Source organism: Hypanus sabinus, chromosome 18 (genome assembly GCF_030144855.1).
Source record: "Hypanus sabinus isolate sHypSab1 chromosome 18, sHypSab1.hap1, whole genome shotgun sequence".
In the NCBI taxonomy this organism is placed as follows: domain Eukaryota; kingdom Metazoa; phylum Chordata; class Chondrichthyes; order Myliobatiformes; family Dasyatidae; genus Hypanus; species Hypanus sabinus.
Window position 1 is genome coordinate 18,932,390 of NC_082723.1, and position 23,857 is coordinate 18,956,246.

General features: G+C 41.2%; 1 long non-coding RNA gene across 1 annotated transcript; it reads left to right on the top strand.

Moving 5' to 3' along the window:
* Positions 1-39: 39 nt before the first annotated feature.
* Positions 40-23,857, top strand: LOC132377487 (uncharacterized). Its single transcript, XR_009506654.1, has 2 exons — positions 40-322; positions 22,204-23,857. It is a non-coding gene; the product is annotated as an uncharacterized LOC132377487 (long non-coding RNA).

The following is a 23,857-nucleotide window of genomic DNA, read 5'->3' on the forward strand; positions in this document are numbered from 1 at the left end:
GGTGAGAGTGAACTACAATTCCCAGAATGCAATGTGCGCCCTGCTCCCGCGTGTTCTGAAGAGTACAACACCGAAATCAAATTGTGATGCACTGTTAGGCTATCACAAACATCACTGTTATGTGGCGGGTTAACAAATATCCCTGCATTGGTTGGAAGTTTTGAGGCGAGAATAAACAGGGATAAAGATACATACTGGAGGAATTCAGCGGGCCAGGCAGCAAAGAGTAAACAGTTGACGTTTCGGGCCGAGACCCCTCGTCAGGACTGGAAAAAATGAGGTCAGAGTGAAAAGATGAGGGAAGGGAAGGAAGAAGTACACGGTAAGATCATAAGACATAGGAGCAGAATTAAGCCATTTGGCCCATCGAGTCTGCTCTGCCATTCAATCATGGCCGATCCTTTTTTTCCTTCCTCATTACCTTGCCTTCTCCCCGTAACTTCTGATGCTGTGTCCAATCAAGAACCTATCGATCTCTGACTAATACAGCCAACGACCTGGCTTTCGCAGCTGTCTGTGGTAACAAATTCCAGGTGGTAGGTGATAGGTGACATTACATCCCATTCCAACATGGCAGTCTGGCTTCCTCTGCTGTCGTATTGAGACCACACTCAGACCGGAGGAGCAACAGCTTGTATTCTGTTTGGGCGGCCTCCAACCTTTTTGCAGGAATATCGATTTCTTCTACTAGTGGAAATTGCCTCCTCCTCCTTCACCATTCCCTTTTCCCTCTCCTTATGTGCCTATCACTTCTCTCTGGTGCTCCTCCTCCTTACTTTTCTTCCAAGGCTTTTTGTCCTCTCCTATCAAATTCCCCGTCCTCCAGTCCTTTATCTCTTTCACCAATCAATTTCCCAGCTTTTTAATTCACCGCTCCCCTCTCTGGGTTTCACCTGCTTCCTTGTACTTCTTCCACCCCCTCTCACCACTTTCTTAATCTGACGTCTCTTTTTTCCAGCCTTGATGAAGGGTCTCGGCCTGAGAGATCAACTGTTTACTATTCTCCATAGATGCTGCCAGGCCTGCTGAGTTTCTCCAGCATCTTATGTGTATTGCTTTGATTTCCAGCTTCTGCAGATCTTCTGTTTGTGAAAAAGAAGATAATATCGGAAATGTTGCAAAGGTCAAACAGTATCTATGGATAAACACAGATTATCGATACAGAGCTGTAGAATCATAGAGTACTACAACATAGAAAGAGGCTCTTCAGCCCATCTGGTTCATGCCGACCTCATCTGGCTAGTCCCATCTATCTACACCTGAACTATAATCATTCTTACTACTCCCATCCATGAACCTGTCCAAATGTTTCTTATATATAATAATTGAACCCTCATCTACCACTTCTGCTGACAGTTGGTTCTACTTTTGCACTAGCCTCTGAGTGAAAATGCTTCCAGCAGAATCCCCTTAAATATTTCACCTTTCACCCTAAACTTCTAGTTCTAGCTTCGCCCATCCTGAGAGGATAATACCCGCAATAATTTACCCTTGCTGTACCCTTCACAGTTTTGTGTACTTCCATAATATTTCATCTCATTCTCTTGTGGTGCAGGGAATAAAGTCCGAACCTATTCAACCTTTTCCTGTAATTCAGGTACTCAAGTCCTGGCAACAACCTTGTAATTTTTTTTCCTGTACTCTTTCAAGGTTATTGCTATCTTTCCTGTGGGTAGATATCAGTTACCTCACCAACATCTTCAACATTACATCCCAATTCCTGTTCTCATTACTCTGATTTACGGAAGCCAATGTGCTAAAAGCCCTCTTCATATCCACAATCAGTTCCTTGGCCTTGCTGCTGTTGAGTGCAAGGTTGTTGTTGCAACATCACTCAACCAGCCAATTCATCTCAATGCTGTACCCTGCTGATCACCATCTGATATTCTGCCAACAATAATTGTGTGGTCGGGCAAATTTATAGATGGCGTTTGAGCTGTGCCCAGCCACACAGTTGCAGGTGTAGAGAGAGTTGAGTAGCGAGCTAAGCACGCATTCTTGATGTGCACCAGTCTTGACTGTCAGCAAGGAGGGGATGTTATTTCCAATCAGCACTGACTGGTTTCCTGATGAGGAAGCCAAGGATCCAGTTGCAGAGGGAGGTACAAAGTCTTCACAGTTTTGAAGCTTGTTGATTAGCACTGAGGATATGAATGCATTGCATGCTGAGTTGTAATTTATAAACAGCAGCCTGACGTTGGTCTTGCTATTGTCCATGTGATCCAAGGCCACATGAAGAGCCAGTGAGATCACATCCTCTATAGATCTAATGTGGAGATAGGCACATTGCAGCGGGTCCAGATCCCTGCTTAGGCGACAGTTCATTCCGGCCATGACGACCTCTCAAAGCATTTCATCAAAGGAGATGTAAGTGCAACTGGGCGATAGTCATTGAGCCAGCTCACCCTTCTCTTTTTAGGCAGAAGATTGTCACTGTTATGAAGCAAACAAGAACTCCGACTGCAAATGAAGATGTCCTTGAACGCTCCCATCAGTTGGTTGGCACAGATTTTCAGAGTCTGAGGCCAACTATAGCTGCTAATCCAGTTACTGAACCATCGGGGTTTCCAAAAAATCAGACAGCAGATTATCAGAGTTTCCATGTTAACACAATTCTCACATCACAGCAATGACTGTATATCATTGGAGGTTGTACATTATCTCTATGTGGAAAATATTAAAAATGGTAGGATTAGCCAGTGGGTCAGATAGCATCTGTAGAGGGAATAAAGGCTGATTTATACTTGTGTGTATGGGCTACGCCAGAGCCTACGCCGTAACCCTAATTTTCACTTCTGCGTCACTCTACGCCGTAGCGAGCATGCATTGATGTGTGCCAAAACACTAGTTGGCAGTGGGATTTCTATGCCACTGTGTCAAGTTTCTTCAAGAGAGACATGGACAAGGAAAAGGAAATGCATTTCAAACATGTTCGCATGTTGACAGGTAGATTTGGCAATTTGGTTCATCTATTTCACATCAGTGTACAGACATGGCGGAGAAGAAGCAACCAGAAATGCGATGCGACCAAGCAGACCAATCACAGTTGTTGCATTCTGCGTCGTAGCAATGTCTGAGTTACTTTTCTGGAGAGGTGCACGTCACCCTACGGCGCAGGGTACAGCGTAGGGTACGCAATACCTACAGCGTCAATGCGATGCACAAATATAAATCAGCCTTAAGATTAATTGATCACATGTTCATCAAAGCACACAATGAAATGCGTCATTGGCCTTAACAACCAACACACCCAAGGATGTGCTGGGAGTAACCATGAATTCCAGCAACACAGATAGAGAGAGAAACACAGCACACTTAAAGTCAATGATCATTCACCAGTAGCAGGCAGATTTGGAAAACAGGAATGCTTTAAATTGCAGAGACGGGAGGAGTGCAGAGAACAAAGGGAATGTCTGCAATGGAATTGAGAAAACAGATTACGAGAATGGTGCTGGCTGAGAGAAGGTGGCAAATGCTTCTTAATGGCAGTTAAACTTTCTGGAGGAGTTGGAAGTAAAGAGAGAATAGTGAAGGGGAAAAAGGTAAAAATAATTGGTAGACTATGGGATGCAGACACAGCTGTGGCTGAAGTTCTGAACGAAAGTAGAATGCAATTAAAGTTCAACAAATTTCAAATCATATAAGACAGTGATAATAAACCTGATTCTGAAGACAGGTAGCATCTGTGGTGACAGGAAATCTGACCAGGATCTGAAAGTCAAAATGCAGTAGATGCTAGAACTTATAAACCGAAAAAAATGTCAGAAACACTCAGCAGGTCAGGTAGCATCAGAGGAGGCAGAACCTGAGCCAGCGTTCTAGGTTTCCAGATCAACAATCATTCCATAATATAAACTCAGGATGGTCTACAGATGCTGGAAATCCAAAGCAATGCACACAAAAATATGGAGGAACTCTGCAGGTTAGGCAGCATCTACGGAAATGAATAAACAATCAACGTTTTGGGCCGAGACCCTTCTTCGAGACTGAAAAAGAAGGGGGAAGACACCAGAATAAAAAGGTGGAGGGAGGGGAAGGAGAATATCTAGAAGGTGATAGATGAAGCCGGGTGGGTTGGAAAGATAAAGGGCTAGAGAGAAAGGAATCTGATAGGATAGGAGAGTGGGCCACAGGAGAAAGGGAAGGAGGAGGGCACCACGGGGGAGGAGATAGGCAGGTGAGAAAAGGTAAGAGACCAAGGTGGAGAATAGAAAAAGTGGGGAGGGGGAGGAAAAATGTGTTTACCCGAAGGAGAAATCAATATTCATGCCATCAGGTTGGAAGCTATCCAGACGGAATATAAAATGTTGCCCCTCCACCCTGAGGCTGGTCTCATCTCGGCACAAGAGGAGGCGATGGACTGACATGTCAGAATGGGAATGTATGTTGTTATCAACTTGAAATAGTAGTACTATGTCCCTCCCTAATGACACAGCCCAAATGTTACCTATCATCAATACTCCCTGATCTGACACAAGAACTCACTATTTCCGACACAAACTGGAAAAGGAAATTTCTAAAAGTTGGGGAAAGATCAAGGTCAATGTACAGAAGTCAGCTTGAGATAACAACAACCTGCATGCTCCTAAAATCACAACTGTGTTGCAATGTTCACTGCTGTTGTCCATCTCATCACGTAGTAATAAAATTGTGGAGGATATTTTACAACTACACATCCCTGATATTTTCAACTTCCTTTTTATCTGTAGTAACAAAATTTCCATATTTTCAGGATGCATTAGCTTGTCCTTCAATGAGTAATAATACCTTCAATTAACATTTTCTATACAGCAAACTATACAAAAAATGAATATGAAAATGTATATAGTAATACTCCAATTTGTTGGTGCCAGACAAACAAATTTTCCAGATTTCTTTTTAGTAGTCCAACCTTTTCCATACATCTTTTAGATATTAGGTATGAGTAACTGGGTGCTCAATAATGGGAATTTCCAAATAGCAGCTTCTTGGACAGTGGTACTGAACCACATAACTTGCAGGTTTGAATCCTTGAAAGCCCAGTAAGCTTTTGCAATTTGGCATTTTCCCACCTGGCCTGTGTCTTTGGAACAAGAGCAGGGGTGGGGTTTAGAATTAATCTCTGGATACCATGCACTGGCCAACATATTAAAATCAGATTTAATTAATATCAGCAAGAGCAAGGAGCTGATAATATCCAGGAGGAGGAAATGGGAGGTCCATGAGCCAGTCCTTATCAGAGGATCAGAAGTGGAGAAGGTCAGCAACTTTAAATTCTTCCGTGTTATTATTTCAGAAGACCTGTCCTGAACACAGCACTTAAGTGCCATTATGATGAAAGCACGGCAGTGCCTCGGCGACCTTAGGAGTTTGCGAAGATTTGGCGTGACATCTGAAACTCTGACAAACTTCTATAAATGTGTAGTGAAGAATATATTGCTCCATAGCCTGCTATGGAAACACCAATGACCCTGAATGGAAATTCCTACAGAAAGTAGTGGATGCACTCCAGTCCATCAAGGGTAAAGTCCTCCCAACCGTAGAGCTCATCTACATGAAACACTGTCACAAGAAAGAAGCATCCCTCATCGGGGAACCTCACCACACATGCTCTCTTCTCACTGCTGCCATCAGGAAGACGATACAGGACTCTCAGGATTCACTCCCACTAAGTTCAGGAACAGTTTCTACCCTCAACCATCAGGCTCTTGAATGAAAGGGGATAACTTCACTCAACTTCACTTGCCCCTTCATTAAAATGTTCCCACCAACCCTTGGACTCACTTTCAATGACTCTTCATCTCATGCTCTCGATATTTATTGCTTATTATTTTTATAATTTCTTTCTTTTTGTATCTGCAAAGTTTGTTGTCTTTCACACTCTGCTTGAACCCCCTAATTGGGCGGTCTTGCATTAATTCTGTTATGGTTATTATTCTATAGATTTATTGAGTATGCCCACAAAAAATGAATCTCATGAATGACATACATGTACTTTGATAATAAATTTGACTTTGAACTTTGAATAAATAGTCATCCTGCTACAGTGCAGGTTTAGGTTTGAAAAATGGCACATATTCCCATGGTTTTAAATTTGCTTGTTTTCAAGAATGGAATGGCTGTAAATTAGAAATATCTCAGATGTATTTGTTGCACATAGACCGTTACTCTCTTTATCTTAACATGAATCTTTTCATTCACGTTGAGGGTAATAAATCAGGGAAGTTTATGATGCCAATGTAAAATTGTTATTTTCATCAAATGTGTAAAATGTTAAGAAATTTATCCAGGCATTAATGTTAATGCCTCACCATTTCCCACACATATTTGCAGTGAGAAACTACTACTTCTGACTGCACTTATCTATCTTAGCTTTCTTTAAACTTTCAGAACAATATAACTGATGAAAATGCTCATTAGATCAGGCAGCAACTTGGAAAAAGAAATATAGACAATGCATCAGGTCGGAAGCTCTTTGGACAAAAATCATATAGAACCATAGAACATTACAGCACAGAAACAGGCCTTTTGGCCCTTCTTGGTTGTGCAGAACCATTTTTCTGCCTAATCCCACTGACCTGCACCTGGCCCATATCCCTCCATACACCTCTCATCCATGTACCTGTCCAAGTTTTTCTTAAATGTTAAAAGTGAGCCCGCATTTACCACTTCATCTGGCAGCTCATTCCACACACCCACCACTCTCTGCGTGAAGAAGCCCCCCCAATGCTCCCTTTAAACTTTGCCCCCTTCACCCTTAACCTATGTACTCTAGTTTTTTTCTCCCCTAGCCTCAGTGGAAAAAGCCTGCTTGCATTCACTCTATCTATACCCATCATAATTTTATATACCTTTATCAAATCTCCCCTCATTCTTCTATGCTCCAGGGAATAAAGTCCTAATCTATTCAACCTTTCTCTGTAACTCAGTTTCTCAAGTCCAGGAAACATCTTTGTAAATCTTCTCTGCACTCTTTTAACCGTATTAATATCCTTCCTGTAAGTAGGTAACCAAAACTGCACACAATACTCCAAATTCGGCTTCACCAATGCCTTATACGACCTCACCATTACATTCCAACTCTTATACTCAATACTTCGATTTATAAAAGCCAATGTACCAAAAGTTGTCTTTACTACCCTGTCTACCTGTGACGCCGCTTTTAGGGAATTTTGAATCTGTATTCCCAGATCCCTCTGTTCTACTGCACTCCTCAGTTCTACCTTGGTTTGTCCTTCCAAAGTGCAATACCTCACATTTGTCTGTATTAAACTCCATTGCCATTTTTCAGCTCATTTTTCCAGCTGGTCCAAAACCCTCTGCAAGCTTTGAAAATCTTCCTCACTGTCCACTACACCTCCAATCTTTGTATCATCAGCAAATTTGCTGATCCAATTTACCACATTATCATCCAGATCATTGATATAGATGACAAATAACAATGGACCCAGCACTGATCCCTGTGGGACACCACTAGTCACAGGCCTCCACTCAGAGTAGCAATCCTCCACTACCACTCTCTGGCTTCTCCCATTGAGACAATGTCTAATCCAATTTACTACCTCACCATGTATACCTAGCGACTGAATCTTCCTAACTAACCTCCCATGCAGGATCTTGTCAAAGGCTTCACTGATGTCCATGTAGACAACATCCACTGCCTTCCCTTCATCCATTTTCCTGGTAACCTCCTCGAATAATAGATTTGTTAAACATGACCTATCATGCACAAACCCATGTTGACTCTCCCTAATAAGTCCCTGTCTATCCAAATACTTGTAGATCCTATCTCTTAATACTCCTTCCAATAATTTACCGACTACCGACATCAAATTTGCTGGCCTATAATTTCCCGGGTTACTTTTACAGCCTTTTTTAAACAACGGAACAACATGAGCTATCCTCCAATCCTCCAACACCCCACCCGTAGATGCCGACATTTTAAATATATCTGCCAGGGCCCCTGCAATTTCAACACTAGACTCCTTCAAGGTCTGAGGGAATACCCTGTCAGGTCCTGGAGATTTATCTACTCCAATTTGCCTCAAGATAGCAAGCATGTCCTCCTTTTCAATCGGTATAGGTTTCACGACCTCAATACTTGTTTGCCTTTTTCCATTGACTCCATGACAGTTTCCTTAGTAAATACAGACACGAAAAAACCATTTAAGAGCTCCCCATTTCTTTCAGTTCCATACATAGCCGACCACTCTGACCTTCAAGAGGACCAATTTTATTCCTTACTATCCTTTTTCTCTTAATACACCTGTAGAAGCTCTTTGGATTTACCCTTCACCTTGACTGCCAAAGCTACCTCATGTCTTCTTTTAGCCCTCCTGATTTCTTTCTTAAGTATTTTCTTACTCTTTTTATACTCCTCAAGGATCTTATTTCCTCCCTTTTGCCTATACATGTTATACATCTCTCTCTTCTTCTTTATCAGAGTTCCAATATCCCTCAAGAACTAAGGTTCCTTATTCTTATTCATTTTGCCTTTAATCCTGATAGGAACATACATACTCTGCACTCTCAAAATTTTTCCTTTTGAAGCCTCCCACTTACTAATCACATCCTTGCCAGAGAACAACCTGTCCCAATCCACACTTTTTAGATCCTTTCTCATTTTTTCAAATTTGGCCTTTTTCCAGTTTAGAACTTCAACCCAAGGACCAGATCTATCTTTGTCCATGATCAAGTTGAAACTAATGATGTTATGATCACTGGAACCAAAGTTTTCCTCTACACACACTTCCGTCACCTGTCCTAACTCGTTTCCTAATAGGAGATCTAATATTGCATCCCCCCTAGTTGGGACCTCCGTATATTGATTTAGAAAACTTTCCTGATCTCATTTTACAAACTCTAACCCGTCTAGACCTTTAACAGTATGGGAGTCCCAATCAATATGTGGAAAATTAAAATCCCCTACTATCACAACTTTATGCTTCCTGCAGTTGTCTGCTATCTCTCTGCAGATTTGCTCCTCCAATTCTCGCTGACTATTGGATGATCTATAATACAACCCCATTATATTGTGCCTAGATGTCCACCCAAGTTTAATACTCTACAAGGCAACTGGATGACTTTGTAGATTGCTTTCATTCGTTGTGTCATTAAATTTCAGTAAGGTTGCTTTAGTTCTACACCCTCTCCCACCAACACCACCCACAAATACCCTGAAAGACTAGTGAGTGGGCTTTTTAAAAAATTTTGAACAATAGATCTTTCAATAATAAAATTGGGTAAAGTATTTCAAGACACTGACATAACAATAAGAGTAATATTGGTCCAGATCAGGATTGTAAGCAATAATATTGGTCCAGATCGGGATTGCGTATGTATGAGAGAGATGATGGTCCCATGATCCCATCTCCAGTTTCTCGTTGTGGTAGAGATCGCAGAGTTGGGGAAAGGGAGAAAGCACTATAGAAAAAAGTGGTGAATTCCTAAATTGCATCGTATAGTTGATACTTAAGGCATTGACCAGCCTGAGTGAAGCAAAGAGAGACTTTTCTGGTTGGCTGACAGTGACTAGTGGTGTTCCACAGGGATCTGAGTTGGGAGCAACTCTTTTTATGTTATATGTCAACGATTTGGCTGATAGAATCGATACTTTTGTTGCAAATTTTGCAGATGATACGAAGATAGGTGGAGGTAGTTTTGAAGAAATAGAGAGGCTACAGAAGGAGAATGGGTAGAGAAATAGCAGATGGAATACTGCACTGGGAAGTGTATGGCCATGCACTTTGGAAGAAGAAATGAAAATGTTGACTATTGTCTAAATGGAGAGGAAATACAAAAATCTGAAGCACAAAAGAATTTAGGAGTCCTTGTGCAGGGTTCACTAAAGGTTAAATTGCAGGTTGAGTCTGTGGTGAGGAAGGCATATGCAATGTTCACATTAATTTCAAGAGGACTAGAATATAAAAGCAAGAATGTAATGTTGAGACTTTATAAAGCACTGGGGTATTGTGAGTGGTGTTGGGCCCTTTATCTTAGAAAGGATGTGCTGAAACTGTGGAGAGGGTTCAATGGAGGTTCACAAAAGTGACTCCAGGATTAAACAGCTTGTCATATGAAGAGTGTTTGATGGTTCTGGGCCTGTATTCACTCGAATTCAGAAGATGAGGGGTGACCTAATTGAATCCTGTTGAATAGTGAAATGCCTTAATAGAATGGATGTGGAGAGGAGGTTTCGGATAATGGCGAGTGTCTAAGACCAGAGGACACAGCCTCAGAACAGAGGCATGTCCTTTTAGACGGAGATGAGGGGGAATTTATTTAGCAGAGAGTAGTGAATATGGAATTCATTGCCACAGGCGGCTGTGGAGGCCAAATCTTTATGTATATTTAAGGCAGAGGTTGATAGATTGGTCAGGGCATGAAGGGATACAGAGGGAAGGCAGGAGATTGGGGCTGAGAGGGTAAATGGAACTGCCATGATGGAATAGCAGAGCAGACTCAATGGGCCAAATGGCCTAATTCTGCTCCTATATCTTGTGGTCTATTTTTAATAAGTTCTATTGGGTTTCTTTGTTTTTTGGCTGCCTGTAAGGAGACAAAATTTCAAGGTTGTATATAGAATAAATACTTTGTTAATAAACGTACTTTGAATTTTGAAATGCAGCATCAATACAACAGACCCACCTTTGATCCAACATTGATCTAAAGAAAAATAGCTTTCAGTGAGACTAGAACTGGATGTACTCATTCATACAAATAGTATTACAGATCCAAAAATATCCACTTGTTAAAATGATCATCCTGATCAATATATTCTATTATTCAGGAAGAAAGGCTGAAGGCAAGATCTCAGAAATGTTCCAGAATAACAAATAAATATGCTTAACTGTTTCCATGCATTTCCCTCCCCCACCTGAACTAACTTGTTTTTGTCTTTCTCAGTTCTGTTTGTCTTAGCCCTGAAACATTAAATATGTTTCTTTCCAAAGATGCCGTCTGGCCTGCTGAGTTTTTCCAGCAGTTTATGTTTTTATGCCAGATCTTCACTGCCCAGCTTTTTTTTAAACTTTCAAAAAATGTACTAAGTCCTTTTATGCAGTTATATCCAACCTGCGTGACTCATGTGATATTGAACCTATAAATCACGACTCAAAAATCCTTAATCACAACATCATTGTCTTCTAAGTACAGACAACTTAATCTAATCGTACTTACATTAAGATTTTTCACCTGCTACTTTGCTCCAATTGGATTTTATCATCTCAAAGTATTAACAAAATCAAAGTATCTTATAAATGAGAACACTTAATTTGTTAGTAGTGAAAATTTGAAATATAAAAAAATGAGAATAATAAAAAATTATTGTGCCTTAAGGTTCCAATTGAGGAAAAGAATTTGCATACAGCAATGTCCCACATTGGCATCTAACTATGCAACATCTTAATTTTAAAAATCATGTCCTGTATTCATGGCCCTCTATAACTTTTGTCATTTCTGTGTCTCACTTCTTCCATTCCCATAATCTTCTAATTCTGGCTTATCAACCATTTGTGTTTTTATTTTGCTCCCACAGAGGTCAAGATCCTCAGATCTGACATTCCCTCCATAACATTGTCTACATCTCTTTACTCCTTTAAGGCACTCCTTAAAAATCTGTGTCTTTGGCCAGCATTCTCCCCAACACAGAGGCTGTGTACAAGAAGGGCCAGAGTTGCCTCTACTTCCTAAGGAAATTGATGTGTTTTGGAGTATACAGGCTTCTCCTTCACATGTTCTACCAGTCTGTGTTGCCAGTACAATTTTCTATGAAGTGGAGTGCTGAGGCAATGGCGTCAAAACAGGTGATGCCAACAGGCTTAATGAACCGATCAGAAAGGTTGGCTCTGTTTTAGGAGTCAAACTAGACACGCTGGAGGATGTGGTAGAACGCTAACTTGGCTGAACAGAGGAGCACATTCAGTAATAAGCTAAGACAACTGTGCTGCTCCAAAGGGCACTATTTGAGGTCATTCTTACCCTCGGCCATTAGGCTCTATATTGAGTCAACCTATAGCCAGGGAAATGATGACCCCCCTCCTGGTAGACTGTTTGAGGTAACACTTTTTATTCTTTCTACTTTTCTTCTAATATTTCTATCCGTGCACTTGCAATGCTGCTGTGACACTGTAATTTCCTTTGGGATCGATAAAATATCTATCTATCTATGTACTTAGTAGATGTGGCTGGGCCTCTGACTGTAACAGTTTTGATGTTTCACTAGGAGTTTGTGTTGCTCCAAAAACCACATTTTGATGATGACAATTAATATATTTTAATCAGGGCACTCGGAGAACTGGTTCGGATAATGACTGGGAATTAAAGTCATATAGTACAAAAGCAGGTCCTTCAGCTCATTGAGTCTGTGCTGAGCACAAAACATCAATTTACACTGAGCTCTAGTTTAAAATTTTATGTAAAATGTGATGTCCTTGCAGCGGGTTGCGCCTTCAAAAGACAGCTGCTCCATATTTCTTCTTGAATATCTGAGCTTCATATCCATTCAAAACACAAAGTCATCAAGGCACTAACATTAACAAACTGCCCAGATTCCTGCAGCAGGGTCATGGAAACTCAGGACTGATCCAGTCAGAGCTAATCCACTCTGGGATGGAATTCTTCATCTGCTAAAATGCCATAACTTCATGAAAACTCTTATGCCTCTTCTCTTGGAAGATAAAGGCATAGTAAAGAGAAGCAGGAATCGGCTGATGGGCTTTCAAATTCCTTCTGCGTGATTTTTTATAGAACTTCGAATGGACCATAAGACATAGGAGCAGAATTAAGCCATTTGTCCCATCAAGTCTGCTCTGCGATTCCATCATGGCTAATTTATTATCCCTCTCAACCCCATTCTCCTGCCTTCTCCCCTTAACCTTTGCCACCCTTATTAATGAACTTATCAATCTCTGCTTTAAATATACCCAATGATTTGGCCTCCACAGCTGTCTGTGGCGATGAATTTCACAGATTCACTACCCTCTGGATGAAGAAGTTCTTCCGTATCTCTGTTTTAAAGGTCCCTCTACTCTGAAGCTGTGCCCTCTGGTCCTAGATTCCCTATTACTGTATAGTACAAACCCTTTGTCCCATGATGTTGTGCCAAGCTTCTTTTGCAGGTTGAGTCAATAGTAAGGAAGGCAAATTGCAGAGTTAGCATTAATTTCGAGAGGTCTGGAATATATATAAAAATGGATGTAATGCTGGGGCTTTGTGGTGAACTACATATACCTGTCTGGACATGCCCCCTGCTGACTGCTCCTGTGGCTCCTCTCACAGACCCCTGTATAAAGGCAATCAAGGCCTGGGCCCGGCCTGTCAGTCTCCAGGATGTAGTATGGTGGTCACTCACTGCTTGTTCCTTCTTCCAGTCAACAAAAGCCGATATCTCGCCATGTGTCTCAGAGTGAGTTAATGATGGTGCATCAGGCTTTATAAGGCATTGGTCAGAATACACTTGGAGTATTGTGAGCAGTTTTGGGCACCCTATTTAAGAAAGGATGTGGTGATATTGGAGAGGATCCAAAGAAAGTTCGTAGGAATGATCTGGGGAATGAGAGGGTTAATGTATGATTGCTCTAGCCCAGTACTCACTGGACATTAGAAGAATGAGGAAGGATCTCATTGTAACTTATTTGAATATTGAAAGGCCTAAATAGAGTGGACATGGAGAGGATGTTTCCTCTAATGGGAGAGTCTAAAATCAGAGGGCATAGTCTCAGAATACAAGGACCTCCCTTTAGAACAGAGATGAGGATTCTTTAGCCAGAGGATGGTGAATCTGTGGAATTTATCACACTGATGCAGCCAAGTCATTGGGTATATTTACAGCAGAGACTGATAGGTTCTTGGTTAGTAAGGGTGTCAAAGGTTATGGGGAGATGGCAGGAGAATGGGGTTCAAGGAAGATAATATATCAGCCATGATGGAGCAGACTCAATGGGCCAAATGGCCTAATTCAGCTCCAATGTCTTATGGTCTAGTCTAAAATCATTCTAACCTTTCCCTCCCAAGGTAGCCCTCTATTTCCTGCACCTGAAAATATCCCAGCTTGTATTTTCATCAGTTGTTATTCATGAACACCATGCATCATTTTACTTCTGCTTTGGTTCGATAACACGCGTTCTACTTGTGGCCTTTTAAAGAGTATGTCCAACAAGACCTGTCCTGGCAGGCTTTAAATAATGAAACCTACTTAGATACATGTGATGAGATTCTTATGCACAACTTGCAATTCTATCCCAACCAAGGTCAGACCAGACCACTGTGGCCAAAAATATTTTATGAGAAGCAAGTAAGACAGAGGTGTTTAAAATATAACTATTAAAAGTAACACAGTTATTCTCAGTTCTAACCATGAAATACATTTTTCTCTCTGAAAATAGGTGAGATTGAATAGATCAGTATTTTGGGAACTGTCTGCCCAGTCTGTCCTACATGAAAAGCTATTAATCTTTTTTTAACTCTGTATTTATTGATTATTTTGTAGCTCAAAACTACATGGTGAAGTCAATGTTAATTTTCTCCATTCACTTAGAACCAATCACCGAGCTTATAGTCATTTTAATTTGTAATCTTGGCCCATGATATTTTGCTGAACCATGGAGACAGGCTGTGAAAATGCTGTTGTCTTTGCTAACTGTTTTTGCTGCCCATGTAGGTGTAAGCAAACCATGGAGAGATGCTATAACGCTGTGTTTCAGTGTTGGCTGTGGCTCCATTGTAGTATTCTCATTTTTGAACATAGAACAGTACAGCACAAATACAGGCCTTTCGGCCCACAAGGTTGTGTCGACCTTTTAACTGACTCTAAGAGCAATCTAACCTTTCCTTCCTGCATAGCTCTCCACTTTTCTCTCATTGGTGTACCTATCTAAATATCTCTACAATGTCCCTAATGTATTTACATCTTTCACCATCCCTGCAACACATTCCATGTACCCATCACTCTCTGTTTTTAAAAACTTACCTCTGACATCCCCCCCCAAGACTTTCCTCTAATCACCTTAAAATTATAAACACAAGAGATTCTGCAGAATCTACAGTACACATACAAAGTATTTGCAGCACCTGTTACTTACAGCCCATTATGCCACTGGCATTTAGGGCTGCAGTGAAGATCCTCCATCTCTGATTGTCCTTGGCCACTCAGGTATAGAAGGATTCTTCATTGCTGTTTCCATTACAATTTTGTTTTACTGATCAAGATTGTTAGCCCTGAGCTGAACCCCCGAACCTGCTGGACCGGTGGGCCACTCTTCATCTGGCCTCTACCCTTTGACCTGTTTGGCATGGGTGACCCTACCAAGCATCAAAACATAAAAGCCCTGACTTCAGCCAACATAACTCTCCAGGTCACTGAGGCATGCAGGCCTCCAAACCACGACAAGATTGTTGTCATCTTGGAGGAAGCATCATCTATGGAGAGAAATAAAGAGCTGACATTTCGGGCCAAGACCCTTCATCAGGACTGAAGAAGGTCTCAGGCAGAAATATTAGCTCTTAATTTCTGAGTTCCTCCAACATTTTGTGTATTGTTACCTTAAAATTATGCCCCTTCTTACGAGCCATTTTTGAGACAGAAGGTTTAATTCAAGAGACTTGAGTGCACAAATTCACTGCAGTACTAATGAACTGGTATATAGTCAGAGATATTGATTTTCAAAGGATCCAGAACATCAAGGCTTCACTTGTCCTCTCAAGTGAATGTGAAAGATTTTGGGCCACTATTCAAAAGTAGAATAGCAGACTCTCTCGATGTGCATTTGTTTGTAGGGATGTTTGCCAAGCCTGTAGGTAAGGTTGTAACCGTTTCATCACCAGTCGAGGTGACGTTGTCAGTGCGTAATTCAGTGTTGTTTCTGCTGAGTGCTCGCCAATTACAAAATGAGTCCAACCGATATAAACATGACCACTCGGCAGAACCAACACTCAGTTGCGCACTGATGATATCACCTTGACAGGTAACAAAACGTTTGTGACCTAACCTCCAGGCTTGGCAAACAATGCTACAAACAACCAGCCAACCCAAGCTACCAATCTTTTCTTTCAATTCTTTCCATGTGGCTTGGTAACTACTGATCCCTCAGCCTACATCATTAATATAATCCAATTATTGCAGAATTGTTGTTTCGGGGACATTGTTGTGAGTTAATTGGTGCTGTAATTTCCCTCTACTATGGGCTTATCGATGATCCAAAAACAGCTATTGAATTGGATCTGCCTCAAAGAAGTTCAGTTTTCCCAGAAAACAATGTTGATTTAAAGAGCAGAAGAAGTACAGTTTGTAGCAAATTCTCCAAGAAAATGCAACATATATGGAATAGCTTTCCTTTTAGGCGGCTTCTCAGGACTGAGGATTTACCTAATTACCTTCACTCTCAATGTTGCCATGTAGGGAAGGATGTGCATGGTGACAACCTGTGAAATTGTCACCATACACAGCCTTTACTACATTGCAACACTCACCGCACTTCAGAAGATTTGCATTGATCCTAATGTGTTTTGGGACATTCTGACAGCATAAGATCAGCTTATTAAAGCTGTATTGGACCAAGGACATGAGCATTCTATTTACACTGGCTGTGCAGATTTCAACAGCAATATTCCAGCTTTGGAGGGAGCCCTTTCTGTGTATTTCTATAGATTAGAGACCATATGACATAGGAGCAGAATTAGGCCATTTGAGCCATCAAGTCTGCTCCACCATTCAATCATGGCTGATTTATTTTCTCTCTTAACTCTATTCTCCTGCTTTTTCTCGTAACCTTTGATGTCCCATACTAATCAAAATCCACTTTAAATATACCCAGTGACTTGGCCTCCATAGACGTCTGTGGCAATGAAATGCAGATTCACCACCCTCAGGCTGAAGAAATTCCTCCTCATCTCTGTTCTAAAGGGACGTTGTATTCTGAAACTGTATCCTCTGGTCCTAGACACTCCATTCACCAACCTCTGGCTAAAAAAATTCCTCATTATCACTGTTCTAAAGATAAGTTGTTGCATTCTGAGGCTGTGCCCTCTGGTCCTTGACACTCCCACTATTGGAAGCATCCTCCCAATTTCCACTCTATATAGACCTTTCAATATTCAAAAAGATTCAGTGAGATCCCCTCCCCATCCTTCTAAACTCCAGTGAGCACAGACCAAGAGCCATCAATTGCCCCTTTTATGTTTACACTTCCATTCCCAGGATCATTCTTGTAAACCTCCTCCGGACCGTCTTGAGGGAATCACTGGCACGTCTGAAGTGTGTTTTGTATTCCTACATAGTAAACTGGAGTTGCATCAATGTTGTTCAAGGTACCTTTCTTCAGGATCACTGGCACGCATCTCAATGAAACTGATACTTCAGTATCCTAAGCTTTTTGTCATCAGCTGCTTTATCAATGACCTGTCTTCCATTGTAAGGTCGGAAGTTTATTGATGATTGCAGTTTTTGATACATTCACAAATAAAGCAGCAGACCTTCACAACATTCAGGCATGTTCTGAGAACTGGTGAGTAACATTCATCATTCACAGAGTTACAGAACACTACAGCACTGAAGTAGACCCTGTAGCCCACGTAGTCTGCGCCAAACAATAATTCTGCCTAGTCCTATTGACCTGCACCCAGACCATAGCCCTCTATATCCCTCCCATCTGTGTACCTATCCAAATTTCTCTTAAAGTAAATCAACTACTTGAAGCATCATACTTCAGAATTAACCTTCTATTACCAGCACTGAGAAATATGAACCTTGGTAGTAACATAAAAGAAATGCATCAGCGCTTGGAAAGATGGATGTAGATGCCTTGCTGAATTTAATGATAGGATCTCACTAGAGCTGAGGGAGAGCCAGCTGGGAATCTAAGGTACAAGGTAAACAAGAATATATCAGTGAGATGTGAGCTTGGGGAGCGACCGTGAAGAGGAAGGCACGGTATCACTGGGGAGAATTCATATCTTGGGGGAATCATCAGCTCACCTTCTCCAGCTATTTCTGGGAGTATACTTACCTAGCAGAAGACAATGGATGTTGATGAACGGCAGAATTTCTGCCTGATCTTACTCCTTACCAGCTCAATAGTGGTCAAGTCAGTTACAGTCCAACCAAACGAGATTGATAAAAATTTGGGTCCATGGGTAGTTTTACATTGAAATAACAAACCAAAGGGAGCAGACTTCATCCAGTGGTTGAAACTTAGCAGAGCAATGTCAAACTACAAACAGTCAAGGTTTGTTTAAAAAGTGTATCCAATAACAATATGGAAGTTGAAATTGAACCAAAACTGATGAAGTAGCTCAGTTGATGAATGACTGATGTCACAGTGGGCACAAACTTTAAATTCATGAAGTTCAAGAAATTAAAAAGAAAGACTGCAGATGCTGGTAACCTGAAATAAAATCAACTTCTAGAAACACACAACAGGTCAGGCAGAGAAATACAAGTTACATCCCTTGACTAGAGCTGGGAAAAAGAGAAAAAACATAGGTTGGAGAGAGGGTAAAGAGAGGACTGGATAGGACAAAGGAAATTTCTGTGATGAGACCAGGGTTGCTATGGGGATAGATTGTAGTCACCCTCCATTGGGATGGGTTAATGGGCAGAGAGAGAGTGATAATACAATCAAAAAAGTATAATGTGTTGGTGATAGTGGAGTTGTGAGAATTCAATGTTGTTTGGAAGGCTGCAATGTGCCCAGATGGATATGAGGAGCTCTTTCTCAAACTTGCATTGGGCTTCATTATAACAGCGCAAAAACCTCACACAAATGGGTCAGAGTGGAAATGGGATGGAGAATTAAAACAGCAGACAACAGGATCTCAGCGTCATACTGCATATTGAATGTGGGTGCTTCACGAACTGGTTACCCAGTCTGCTTTTGGCTTCTCCAATGTAGAGGAGGCAGAATAAGATGACACTGCCTAAATTATTAACCCAGTAATTTGGAAACTCACTTCAATTCCTACCAAGGTAGTCATGGACTTTTGTTCATCTGATTACCTTGAGAAAAGAGCTAGTGACCATGAAACCACTGGGTTTTCATAAAATCCATCTAATTCACTAATGCCCTTTGAAAAGAAAAGCTGCCCTGTTACGAAGTGATAGAGAAACACTTCCATATATTGTTCATATTCCTTTACGGGATGTGGGCATGGCTGGCAAGAGCAGCATTTAATAATTAGCCCCACATGCCTTTGAAAAAGTTGTGATGGATCTTCTTGAACTTTTGAAGTCCATATAGTAGATCCAAAACTTTAGAGAGCAAGGTATCAGGGAACAGACTCAGACATACCTGGACACAAACATGTATCTTGATACTCACAGATATTCTCTGTCCATGCATGGACATGGACACGGACACAGACACACACACATACACACAATACAATGATACCTACAGATTTTTTCTTCAGTCCAATTCCCTTACCATCCCACCCTGGTCTTCTTCCTTTGCTGAATTGAGCACCTCACTCTTCATTCATCTCTTACCCACTTAGCCTCTTCCCTTTTCCATTCCCTGCTCTGCCCCACCACCACCATCACTAACCAGCCAATGGCAACTTGCCTTCTGCAAGGGTGGGACACCTCTTCACCCACTGTTCATCCTCCTGAGGGCCACACCCTATTGCTGATTGCCTCCGGTTTCCACCTACATTCTAAAGATATACAGTTTAGTGGGTTAATTGGTCACATGGGTATAATTAGGCAGCGTGGGCTTATTGGCCCTAAAGGGCCTGGGCCCATGCGGTATCTCTAAATCATAAACCTTCCCCAGCAGCTGTATCACACAGAGCCTGTGATTCAATGCAGGACACTTGTGTCCTTTCCAGAAATCCTCAAGCCAGTCTAAAGCTGTCTTGCTGATATTGGCAGACTACGGACCTCCAGTGCTCTCCAGGCAGGTTGGTAGGTGCCAGAACATAAAAACTTAAGGAAGTAGGAGCAGAATAAGTCTTTTGGGCCCAAAGACTGCTCCACCATCCTAAATTCAATAGCCCTAATAATCTAGCCTCTAATCTCTCCAGAGTAGATAATTCTAGACATACACTACCCTGTGTGAGACTTTTCTGTTTTTTATGTGGTAGCCCCTAGCCTCGTAACGAAGGGTGTGATTTCCTTCCAGACAATTTCCTTCAGGTTCATTTATCACAAGTGCTTCAAAACAAATAGTGAAGCGCGTTGTTTGAGTTAACAACCAATACAACCTAAGGATGTGCTGGGGGCAGCTTGCAAGAGTCACCACACATTCCAGTGGCAATGTAGCAGGCCCACAATGTTCAGCATTGAACAGCAACAACAACAAAACAACAATCCCATAGGGATGGGAGAATTTTCACGAAGCTGCCATCATCAGTCACCATCATGACCCAAAACACACAGTTTCTCTGAGTTCCCACTCCATTGATCCTCTATCTCCCCCATTCTTCCTCAACTCATCGGAACTCCTGTGCTTCTCCTGAACTTGGTGAATAGCTAATACACACTCATAACTGGTTCACACTTGGATGAGGTGTGAGATGGTTTGCTGATAATTGTGAGAGTAAGAAGAAAAGGAGATAAATTTATCTGGAAAAGAGTTTTAAGAAGTAAGGACACCCATTACTACTTCAGCATGTCAATCTTAAAAGGATTGCTTAAAAGGAACCTTGGTAAATGCTCTGCAGCCTCGACAAAGATTTGCTTTTAAAGAAGGTGGAATGGGACTTGTTTTGCTGTTATTTTGTTGCTTGTTGTGTTCTGTGTTGTTCTGCCAAGCATGGTGGGCATGCTAAATTGGCGCTGGAATATGTGGTAACACTTATGGGCTGCCCCAAGCACATCCTTGGTTGTAGGTGTGAGTGCCAATGATGCATTTCACTGCATGTACATGTGATAGATAAATCTGAATATGAAGCAGCTCGTAAAGCTGCCACCTCAAAGCTCTGATGACCCAGGTTCAATCCTGATCTCCGGTACGGGGCGTGCTCGTTTCCTCTCTCTGACCATGTCAGTTTCCTCTGTATGCTCCAGTTTTATGTCCACTTCCAAAGATGATGATCAGAATCAGGTTTATTATCTCTGACACAAGTCACGAAAGTTGTTGTTTTGTGGCAGAAGTACAATTCAGGCATAACGAATTAGTATAATTTGCGATAAAACTATATAAATAAATAAATGTACAGAAGAGAAATGGCAAGGTAGTGTTTGTGAGCACCTGACCCATTCAGTAGTTGAAGAGAAGAAATTGTTCCTAAAGTGTTAACAGTGGCTCATCTGGCTCCTGCACCTCCTCCTTTAAGGAAGTAATGAAAAGAGGGCAAGTCCCTCTCTTGGTAAGGGTCTTTCATGATGGAGCACTGGATTTTGAAGATGTCCTCAATGGTGGGGAGGCCTGTAATGGAGCTGGCTAAGTTTACAACTCTGTGAAGCCTCTTACGATCCTGTGCATTGGGCCTGCAGTGATGGTAGATTACAACTGTAAATTATTCTTTAGGGACAAGTATTTTTAGTAGTTGTGTTGAAATATTGGGGGAGTTGATGGGAATGTGGTGAAAATAAAATTGAATTAATGTAGGGTTAGTGTAAATAGGTGCTCATGGACTTCGGCTGAAGAACCTGGTTTTATGCTGTATGCCTCTGAGACTCTAACACTGTGTGTTCAATGCAAGGTTAAAACCAAAGTTGCAACTTTGATTAAGACTCAAATTTTGTCTTCACTTGGAAGAAGATGGAAATTTTCAGTGATACTGGGATCTCTAAACACAAACTCATTTAAGGTACCTTTTGATTCCAAAGGGCAATACAAATAGTATTGATCCTTGATCAGAGCAGCTTGTCCAAACAGATCTTTTTTAGTTGGGCAAATTGCATTGTATTTCCCATCTGAATCAGCACCTCTGATCAGAATCATTCAGATTGTCTACAACAAGATGCAAAGAATGGTGTTGAGATGATGCAGCCTTAATAAGAGGTTTCCATCACCACACAACTGAGCAGGAAATGACAGGCAGACTAGAACAGAACCGAAGAGGTAAATCAGATTTTCATTGTTCTGTTTTTCTTGTGAAGCGAGGATGAGCTTCTCCTCAGAGCTCCAATACGCGTATAAATTTTCCCTGTACAAGTGACCCACACTGCCCTGAACTTTGTGGACCACCCAGCAGAGACTTTTAATTTGAATTCCTGGCAGCAGTCTTCCAATATCTAACATGCCATTTCAGCCAATCAATCTTATGTTTTTTTTTCCCTTCCAGGACATTGAAATGGCAACTGTAACGTGATGAGAAGCACAGCCTCAGAGAAGAGAAGGCCATCCCTTCAGAATAGAGATGAGAGGAATTTCTGCTGGAGAATCTGAGAAATTCAATGCCACAAACGGCTGTGGGAGCCATGTCTTTGGGTATATTTAAAACGATAGTTGATAGGTATATAATTAGTAAGAACACCAAAGGTTATAAGGAGAAGGCAGGAGAATGGAATTGAGAAGTATAATAAATCAGCCATGTTCAAATGGTGGAGTAAACTAGATGGTCTCAATGACCTAATTCTGCTCATCTGTCTTATGAAGTGAACCGCCTTTGTATAGGAAACTCATGCTTCTTACGATGTGGTTATGGCAGAGTTGAAAATGTTAATATCTTTGTTGATGGTCCAGAATTAATTGGAAAAACCTGACTTTAACAATGCTGCTGCTCTCTTAAGCATTTTGCATTTGCAGCAGCAATGTTACACGTATCTGATAAACAAAATAAAGTTCAAAAGAAGCCCTTTCAGCTGATTGATAGCTTCCTTTTCTGTGATTAATCCTCCAGAGTGGGACTTTCAGACTTAGGGGTGAGAGTGGTAGCAACTGAACCGGAGTTGACAGTATTGTTACTTACAATTGCAGCACCATTAGCTGACTGGAGCAAGGTCTAACAAAAGAATCAGGTTTTGTTACCTAAAAACTAGTCCACACAGCAGGAACATTTGTCATTTTACCTCTCAGTCCATTGATCTGTGCTTTATTTGGAAAAGGATCGACTCAGTAGCGGTTGCGGTGATGCAAAGGCTCTTAGTTAAAAAGAACCAGATTTCTGTCACTTGTAAAGAGCCTTTGATTTACCTTTTCTCTGCCTATTCTTGAAGTATTTCAGAATCCACACCAAGTGCTTTAATTTTCTGTTTTCAGACTGTTGCATTGGTGTGAATTAATTTTTTTAATGTGCAAATAAATTTCTATCATAACAGAAATCTAGGTTAATGGCATCTAAAGCCATTTTTAAAATCTAAATATAGACTTCTGTCAGTTAAAGGGTTTGTCCCATTACTGACAGTGATCTATTATACTCTGAACTAGCTTGGCAGCCAGCAAAAATTGTTTCCTCTGAAAAATAAAATATTGAACTGTGCCCCGTGACTCCCTGAAAGGTTTTGGCTGTGAAGATCTGGGTGATGGGAAGAAACAGTCCGGCAGGTAAGTACTCCAGGTGTGCAGGAAAGAGGTGGATTATCAGTCAGACTCTAAATTTGTGACGTCTTACTCCACGTTGAATGTTTGGATCACAATCTGTCCTGCATATTTCCCTGTTGCTTGCTTTACTAAAGAATATTTCTGAATGCCGCAATGAACTTGACATAAATTTAATCAGCACAAAATGGGGGAATTCTACTAGGGGCTGAGTGGCTCCTGCCTTTATCTTATATGTTAACTATCACCTGTTTTATACCATTGCACCTTATAGTTCTAGCCTAAAGTCTGAGCACAGGCATCCTTCCAGAAATCAATATTATGCCTCATGTATAGTTTTATCTGTGTTGTTCATTTTGGATTGATTTTTATGTAAAGGATTAACATTGTCACTGTGAACCAGATTGTATCAAGTGTAATGGTAAGAGAGAGTACAGTTACTGATCTGGATACTTCAA